Raw genomic sequence first — 9,779 nt, 5'->3', positions numbered from 1 at the left:
AAGCATGCTCAAACTCCTAAGAATGCTATTTCCTATAAGCATGTTAATTTTTGTGGAATACATAGACCTTGTGGAATTAATCAAATCAAAGATGAATATTGCATCCATCATGCTAATGAAAAAACTAGAAAGTGGTTTAGGGCTCTAGATGATCTTGGTAAAAAAGTTTGTGCCCTCTATCCTTTTATTTGTGAAGTTTGCCATGAAGTGGGTCATTTTAATTTTCAATGTTCCTCCAGTGATATTTTGAACCCAATGAGTGCTGCAAATTTGTATTGTGATGATGAAATTACTCCTAATCAGCATGATGAACTTACTTTATTTTTGGGGTGTGAAGAACTGTCGAGAAAAATCTCTTGGTTACATATGAGTGATCTTGATATTGATGATGTCCTGCATGGGTGTTTTTCTTATTGCATTGATAATAGCCATACAAATACTTACATACAAAATATTTTAGAAGATGACACCTTGCCAAAATATGATAGGACCGCTGTGTGTTTTCAACTAATTAATGAAAAGGAGGGATCCTCCCAAGTTTCTTCTATTGTTTCTGAAAGTAAATCAGGTTATGCGGACAAGCCACCCTTCAAGCTTCTCCCTCCTGAAGAAGGGAACGAGGAGAAGGAAGAGAAGGAGAAGAAGAAGGGAACGAAGAAGAAGAAGAAGAAGAAGAAGAAGAAGAAGAAGAAGGAGAATAAAAAGAAAGAGGTAACATCATATCCCCGCGTATATGAGATAACAATAGGTAACCGTAAGTATGTTGCTCCTAATGATTATTGTGATAATGAATCTGAATATGATGATCTTCCTATGCCCTTTACATACATTAGCAATCATGATTTGAATGAGCACACTACTTTTGATATTGCAAATCTCCGGGAAATTAATTCGAAAATGATGACAATGTGCCTCCGATCCCTAATGATTATTATAAAGAATGCTATGATATAGGTTCTAACTATCCTTATGAAACTTGTCATAGTCATGATTGGGTTACTAAAAACAATTCCCTTAATAGACAACTTGTTTACCATGTTCAAATTCTTGATAATAATCTTGCTCCAATTACTATTAATGAGAATAACTCTTCTTACGCCAAATTTAATGACACTTCTATGCATATGAACCATGATAAGAATGTTTTAAGTGATGGGTATATTGTGGATTTCATCAATGATGCTACTGAAAGTTATTATGAGAGAGGGAAATATGGTCGTATGCATCTTAATAATATTAAGTTTCCCCTCTTTATGTTGAGAATCTTGAAGTTACTCATGTTTTATCCTCTTATGCTTGTCACGTTGTTCTTCATGAATTCATTTGTGTACAAGATTCCTCTTCATAGGAAGCATGTTAGACTTAAATTTGTTTTGAATTTGCCTCTTGAAGCTCTCTTTTGCTTCAAATACTATTTCCCGCGAATGGATTATTAAAACTGCTGAGCCCATCTTAATGGCTATAAAGAAAAGAACTTCTTGGGAGATAACCCATGTGTTATTTTGCTACAGTACTTTGTTTTATATTTGTGTCTTGGAAGTTGTTTACTACTGTAGCAACCTCTCCTTATCTTAGTTTTGAGTTTTGTTGTGCCAAGTAAAGTCTTTGATAGAAAAGTAAGTACTAGATTTGGATTACTGCGCAGTTCCAGATTTCTTTGCTGTCACGAATCTGAGCCCACTGCCCTGCAGGAAGCTCAGAAAATTATGCCAATTTACGTGCATGATCCTAAGATATGTACGCAACTTTCATTCAATTTGAGCATTTTCATTTGAGCAAGTCTGGTGGCCTAATAAAATCCATCTTTACGGACTGTTCTGTTTTGACAGATTCTGCCTTTTATTTCGCATTGCCTCTTTTGCTATGTTGGATGAATTTCTTTGATCCATTGATGTCCAGTAGCTTTATGCAATGTCCAGAAATGTTAAGAATGATTGTGTCACCTCTGAACATGTGAATTTTTATTATGCACTAACCCTCTAATGAGTTGTTTCGAGTTTGGTGTGGAGGAAGTTTTCAAGGATCAAGAGAGGAGGATGATATACTATGATCAAGGAGAGTGAAAGCTCTAAGCTTGGGGATGCCCCGGTGGTTCACCCCTGCATATATCAAGAAGACTCAAGCGTCTAAGCTTGGGGATGCCCAAGGCATCCCCTTCTTCATCGACAACATTATCGAGTTCCTCCCCTGAAACTATATTTTTATTCCATCACATCTTATGTGCTTTTTCTTGGAGCGTCTGTTTGTTTGCTTTTGTTTTTGTTTGTGTTTGAATAAATTGGATTACATCATGCTTGTGTGGGAGAGAGACACGCTCCGCTGGTTCATATGAACACATGTGTTCTTAGCTCATAATATTCATGGCGAAGTTTCCTCTTCGTTAAATTGTTATATGGTTGGAATTGGAAAATGATACATGTAGTAATTGCTATAAATGTCTTGGGTAATGTGATACTTGGCAATTGTTGTGCTCATGTTTAAGCTCTTGCATCATATACTTTGCACCTATTAGTGAAGAATACATAGAGCATGCTAAAATTTGGTTTGCATAATTGGTCTCTCTAAGGTCTAGATAATTTCTAGTAAAGTGTTTGAACAACAAGGAAGACGATGTATAGTCTTATAATACTTGTAATATGTCTTTTATGTGAGTTTTGCTGTACTAGTTCATCCTTGTGTTTGCCTCAAACAACCTTGCTAGCCTAAACCTTGTATCGAGAGGGAATACTTCTCATGCATCCAAAATACTTGAGCCAACCACTATGCCATTTGTGTCCACCATACCTACCTACTACATGGTATTTTCCCGCCATTCCAAAGTAAATTGCTTGAGTGCTACCTTTAAACAATTCAAAATTTATCACCTCTGATTTGTGTCAATGTTTTATAGCTCATGAGGAAGTATGTGGTGTTTATCTTTCAATCTTGTTGGGCAACTTTCACCAATGGACTAGTGGCTTCATCCGCTTATCCAATAATTTTGCAAAAAGAGCTGGCAATGGGATTCCCAGTCCCAAATTAATTAACAAAAATAGACACTCCTCCATGGTATGTGATTGTTGGACGGCACCCGAAGGATTCGGTTAGCCACGGTTTGTGAAAGAAAGGTTGGAAGGAGTGCCATCCAAAAATAAAATAAAATGGGAGCCGCTCTTTGAAGGTTTGTCTGGCAAGGGGGTTAGAGTACCCGCTACCATTCGTTGACAACAACAAACACCTCTCAAAACTTTACTTTTATGCTCTCTTTATGTTTTCAAAATCAAAGCTCTAGCACAAATATAGCAATCGATTCTTTCCTCTATAAGGACCATTCTTTTACTTTCATTGTTGAGTCAGTTCACCTATTTCTCTCCACCTCAAGAAGCAAACACTTGTGTGAACTGTGCATTGATTCTTACATATTTGCATATTGCACTTGTTATATTGCTTTGCATTGACAATTATCCATGAGATATACATGTTACAAGTTGAAAGCAACCGCTGAAACTTAATCTTCTTTTGTGTTGCTTCAATACCTTTACTTTGAATTATTGCTTTATGAGTTAACTCTTATGCAAGACTTATTGATGCTTGTCTTGAAGTGCTATTCATGAAAAGTCTTTGCTTTATGATTCAGTTGTTTACCCATGTCATATACATTGTTTTGATCGCTGCATTCACTACATATGCTTGTACAAATAGTATGATCAAGGTTATGATGGCATGTCACTCCGAGAAATTATCTTTGTTATCGTTTTACCCGCTCGGGACGAGCGGAACTAAGCTTGGGGATGCTGATACGTCTCCAACGTATCGATAATTTCTTGTGTTCCATGCCACATTATTGATGTTATCTACATGTTTTATGCACACTTTATGTCATATTCGTGCATTTTACGGAACTAACCTATTAACAAGATGCCGAAGTGCCAGTTCCGTTTTCTGCTCGTTTTTGGTTTCGAAATCCTAGTAACGAAATATTCTCGGAATCGGACGAAATCAACGCCAAAGTTCCTATTTTCATCGGAAGCATCCGGAACACCCGGGAAGGACCGGAGGGGGCTACGGGGCCACCAAACCCTAGGGCTGGCGCGGCCGAGAGGGGGCCGCGCCGCCCTATGGTGTGGCCCCCTGTCAGCCCTCTCGCGCCGCCTCTTCGCCTATATAAAGCCCCTGGATCAGAAAACCCGATACCAATTGACGAAACTCCAAAAAGACTCCGGGGCGCCGCCACCGTCGCGAAACTCCAATTCGGGGGACGAACTCCGTTCCGGCACCTGCCGGAGCGGGGAAGTGCCCCGGAAGGCTTCTCCATCGACACCGCTGCCATCTCCATCGACACCGCTGCCATCTCCACCGCCATCTTCATCACCGCTGCTGCTCCCATGAGGAGGGAGTAGTTCCCCATCGAGGCTCGGGGCTGTACCGGTAGCTATGTGGTTAATCTCTCTTCCATGTACTTAAATACAATGATCTCATGAGCTGCTTTACATGATTGAGATCCATATGAGTTTTGTATCACAATTCATCTATGTGCTACTCTAGTGATGTTATTAAAGTAGTTCTATTCCTCCCGCACGTGTGTAAAGACGACGAGTGTGTGCACCGTGTTAGTACTTGGTTTGTGCTATGATCATGATCTCTTGTAGATTATGGAGTTAACTATTGCTATGATAATATTGATGTGATCTATTCCTCCTACATATGCATGAAGGTTACGGTGTGCATGCTATGCTAGTACTTGGTTTAGTAGCGTTGATCTATCTTACACTAAAGGTTACTAAAACATGAGCATTATTGTGGAGCTTGTTAACTCCGGCATTGAGGGTTCGTGTAATCCTACGCAATGTGTTCATCATCCAACAAAAGTGTAGAGTATGCATTTATCTATTCTGTTATGTGATCAATGTTGAGAGTGTCCACTAGTGAAAGTATAATCCCTAGGCCTTGTTCCTAAATACTGCTGAGTTACTACTGCTTGTTTACTGTTTTCTTTGCGTTACTACTGCTGCAATACCACCACCATCAACTACGCGCCAAGCACTTTTCTCGCACCGTTGCTACTGCTCATATATATTCATACCACCTGTATTTCACTATCTCTTCGCCGAACTAGTGCACCTATTTGGTGTGTTGGGGACACAAGAGACTTCTTGCTTTGTGGTTGCAGGGTTGCATAAGAGGGATATCTTTGACCTCTTCCTCCCTGAGTTCGATAAACCTTGGGTATCCACTTAAGGGAAACTTGCTGCTGTTCTACAAACCTCTGCTCTTGGAGGCCCAACACTGTCTACAGGAAAAGGAGGGGGAAGTAGACATCAGCTATCATCAGCGTTCTTGGCGAGAACATTGTTGACTCGTATTTTTCCATCTCTACGGGCAAGGATATGTGGGACGCAATCGAGGCCAAGTTTGGGGTCTCAGATGCGGGCAGTGAACTGTATGTCATGGAACAATTTTATGACTTCAAGATGACTAATGAGCGCTCCATCGTTGAGCGAGGCTCATGAGATACGATCCATTGCTAAGGAACTTGAGCAGTTCACTTGTGTGTTGCCGGACAAGTTTATTGCCGGAGGTATCATTGCCAAGCTTCCTCCTTCATGGAGGAATTTTGCTACTTCTACTGAAGCACAAAAGACAAGAGTTCTCCACTACGGATCTCATTGGGTCTCTTGACGTGGAAGAAAAGGCAAGGGCAAAAGACACACATGCTCGAGGTGTTGAGGGAGGTTGTAGTGCCAACTTGGTACAGAAGAAGAACTTCCAATCCTACAAGTCCAAGAACAAGAACAAGTATGATGGCAAAGGAAAATTTGATGGGAAGAACAAGGCCTCACGAGTCTACCAATTTCAAAATGAAGACCGGTAAGAAGAAAGGAGTATGCCACGTCCGTGGTGATCCCGATCATTGGGCTCCCAATTGCCCAAACCGCTTTGACAAGCGTCAGCAAGGAAAGGGCGGCAAGACGGCCAATGTTGTCATTGGAGACACTGAGATGAAAGATGCTGGGTATGGTATATTTCCTACTGTCCTTTCAATATGTCATTCTCCTGAATGGTGGATTGACCAGGTGCCAATGTACACGTTTGTGCTGATATCTCCATGTTTTCTTCTTATCAGAGTCATAGTTCTAAACTTTTCTTGTATTCTTCGTCTCCTCGTCTTGTTCTTCAAGGATTCTTCTTTGGTACCGACGTAGCGGCCCACCTGGCCATCGACTGCCTTCATGGCCCCCCGGTTGGGCCGCAAGAGGTAGTGCAATATTAGTTACCCGAAGGGTAATGCCCACATCACCAGGAGGCCAGGCGCCTCGCGGAGCAGGAGAGGCGCCAGGAGGCCAAGCGCCTCGCGTGGCAGGAGAGGCAGCTTCACCTCAGGGAGGAGGCGGAGCTACGGGCTGCTACGGCGGAGCAACGGGCGGCTTCAGACCCCCACTCAGCCTGGGAAGAGGCCCAGTGGTCACCGTCGTCGAAATCCCCTGCGCGGTCAAGCCACGACAGCGCATCGCCGCTCGGGGACGTCGTCGACGCCCATGGCGACGAGACCCACAGGGACTAGGCGGCGCACCGGCGGCCACCTCGTCCTTCTCAAACCCTAGGATAGGGGTTTTTTTAAAGTTTAAAATCCATATACAGGGCTTTCTTTTGTAGTTTAAATTTTCTCAAAATAGGACATATGTATAAATTTGCACAAAATAGGGCATATATTTAATGAAATATGGTTTAGGTTTAATTAATTTCATTTTTTTCCTTTTTTAGTTGTATTTCACTTTTGGGGTGCGTCCGCGTGTTGGACCTACTGCGCGATCTAAACGGACCGGCAGACAGATCCGTATGTTCTTGTGTCCGCACGGTTATCCAAAGGATCTAAAATAGCGTCCATTTGGATTGCCACGTTGGAGATGCCCTTACGTCGGGCCGCTAAGTTTACTCCTAGCTGTCCTCTAGTCTGCGGACAACAGCAGTCTGTTTGCACCGGAAGAATTAGATCAGCGGTATTCAATTCGATCGGTTTGGTTGCATGCAGACGCCCACGCGTGTTAATTTCAACCGTCGGAGGCACTGTTGTGTTCAAAGTTCAAAACAGGCGGCGGTAGCGTGAAAATATCTATTGACCCAATGACCCCGAAGACTCAGCTCACGACCGGTGGATTATCGATGACTGAAGTGGACTCCATGCAATCAAAAGGAGCAACATCCGCTTCCCTCTATTCTCTCCTCCCACCTTATCGTCTTGAGAGTCGCCCGCGGTTGACCGGGCTGCCGAAAGCCGCTCCGTCGGAACAGCTGACCGAAGTAGTTTAGAAGTAGTTTTTGGTGGTGTTGTCGGCGGTATGTCGGAGATTGGGTGGATGCCCCGTAGTAAAGGTGGCGCCATGAATCTCTGCCTGGCCTGATCCGTGGGGTAGGCGCACTAGTGCTGCTCTGGCTCCTCTGGTCGGAGGCGAGCAGGAGAAGAGGCAAAACCATCTTCTTCAATAAAGTAGCGGCGGTGAATCTCCGGCGTCTGTGCAGAAGCCAAGATCTAGAAGCTCTCCTGGCCGGCCATGGTGGCGAGGGGGAGAACGACGACCTCCTGGCGATTCATGCCTCTTTTTTCTCGGCTGGCCTTGGTGGCGAGGGGGAGAATGGATGTTGTGCATCTCTTTGCGCTCCGGCGACACGATCTAGGTTAGTGGATGGCTAACATCGATTGGGGATAAGCCTCCTCACCACGGTGGTGAGAACAAAGTGGATTTTGAAGTCCGTGCCTCCTTGAGATGGTGCCTTTCTTTGCCTGTGAGGTGCTATTCCTATGAGCTGAACTATGCAACTGGCAATCACACCGCTGCAATCCAAGGCCGTCATGGCAATGAATCTGCAACCTTCGATGTGGAGGCCCTGCATCAGCTCCTTCGCGGGTGCTCGAAGCCATCGTACTACGAAGTGATTCGTTCCCCGCATCATGGTGGTGGACCGCGGCCAAGAGTCTTCGCCGGAAGAGGGCTCCCGAGCAGCAGGCTCTCGTTCCTCTGCGGCGACGCCTGGAGGACGCTAGCGACGTGTGGCAGAGACACTTGTGTCCTTGATCGCTTAGTGCTAGCTTGTTATAGGGTGTTTTTATGTAAAGTGTGAGCCCCTTTCTTGAAATACTAAATTCTTAGAGCGAGTATTGTAAGGGGCTTACTGCAAAATTGTATACGTGCCACTTTAATGGAAATTTCTCCCGGATCTTCTAGACTCCTTTCTGTGTTAAAAAAAAAAGTGGGCTCCATGCGCAGCTGGAAAAGCAGGTCGTCCGCCGGAGTCCTCCTTGCTAGCCGTGCGTCAAACTCAGTCCGAGAACCACATGTTCCTCGGCGGCGGCACGGTTGGTGTTTTACACGACGGAGGTGTCTCGTCGATTCATACCGAGTCTTCGCTGCCTCCATCACCATGTATGTACGCTTTCTCCAGTGCAGACTTCACAGGTACCGGGAGAAACTACACCACGGCCCGCCAAACGAAGACGGTTGACCAAGAAAATCATGCTCATGCATGCTCCATCATCGTGGAAAACATGGGCCACGAAAAGGCCCGGATAGCAACAAGTGGAGGCCTGACCTCCATTGATCCAAAATTAACGAATTTAGCGGCCCATCTATGCATATGTTTGCATGATATGAACAATAGAGAGTTCTATCATCATGTGTTACTCCCATTCCTCAAGGATGTCCAACAACGGGAGAACTTCGGCGTTAGCTTTTTTTGCGAATTACTTTCGTGTTAGCTAATCTGTTCCGAGGTGCTGTGAGATTGCCACAAAACTGATCACCGTTGTACATGACTCGACCGCACACTTGAGTAAATGTGAGACGCCGGCGGAACTTAACACACATGCGGACTTTGAAGTTTTTCTGGAGGAATGGAGGAAATGATAGCTATTATGTACATATTCCTTTGAAAATATAGAAATTTTTTTAAAAAATATTTATTTTCCCAAAACATACTACATTTTGAAAGGAATGTAGTAAGTTAGAAAATAATGTCAGGGGATCTGGCTAGATGGAACAATGATGTTTGGGGTGGGGGGGGGGGGTTAGAAATGAATTGAAACACCTGCATCCAAGGCTTGCCGGGGTTATCATGAGGAGCCAACAAGATTCGGGCAGAGCCATGAGGTGTGACAGAATTGTCGAGCTCAATCATCGGGGAGAAATGATGTGGAGTCAACGCTCGTGAATCCAGTGGGTAGTCGAGGGAGACAACAACACAAAAAAATTCCCGTAAAAAGTCTCTCTTCAGCGAAACAAAAATTGCATTACCGAATTGGAGTTGCTTGATGGGTCATCACAGATGATATACGATGTAAGCATATGGTTGAATTGACTAGAGCTATCTAGAGGCTGCCACGTTGAAGTTGGGCATTCACCACAATTTTGTGACTTGAATTGTCACCTTGGTTTCTTTTTTTAGTTCTTGCTGGTGGGGAGAAAACACATGTTTTAAAGACATCTAGAGGCATTCGTCAGGTTTATCCCATTTCGTCGTATTTGTTTCTTATTAGCAGATGAAGGTTTGTCTTGCCTGTTGGAAGGATGGTATGAGCGACTATAGGGAGGGGTGAATAGGCACTACTACATTTTGAGTTCTATTTCAACTTAGTCTTGACACAAAAGTAAATTTTCTAAATATGCAACTATCTCAATTTACCTATATAACAAGCAAGTAAGATAACAATAAAATAACGATACAACAAGTAAATGATAGAAGTAACCACAATGGAGACAAGGAGACACGATGACGAGTCCTGTAATTTCTTCATTCTTAAGCGAAGT

The sequence above is a fragment of the Lolium rigidum genome, chromosome 3, assembly GCF_022539505.1.
Source record: "Lolium rigidum isolate FL_2022 chromosome 3, APGP_CSIRO_Lrig_0.1, whole genome shotgun sequence".
Taxonomy (NCBI): domain Eukaryota; kingdom Viridiplantae; phylum Streptophyta; class Magnoliopsida; order Poales; family Poaceae; genus Lolium; species Lolium rigidum.
This window is presented reverse-complemented; position numbering follows the sequence as displayed.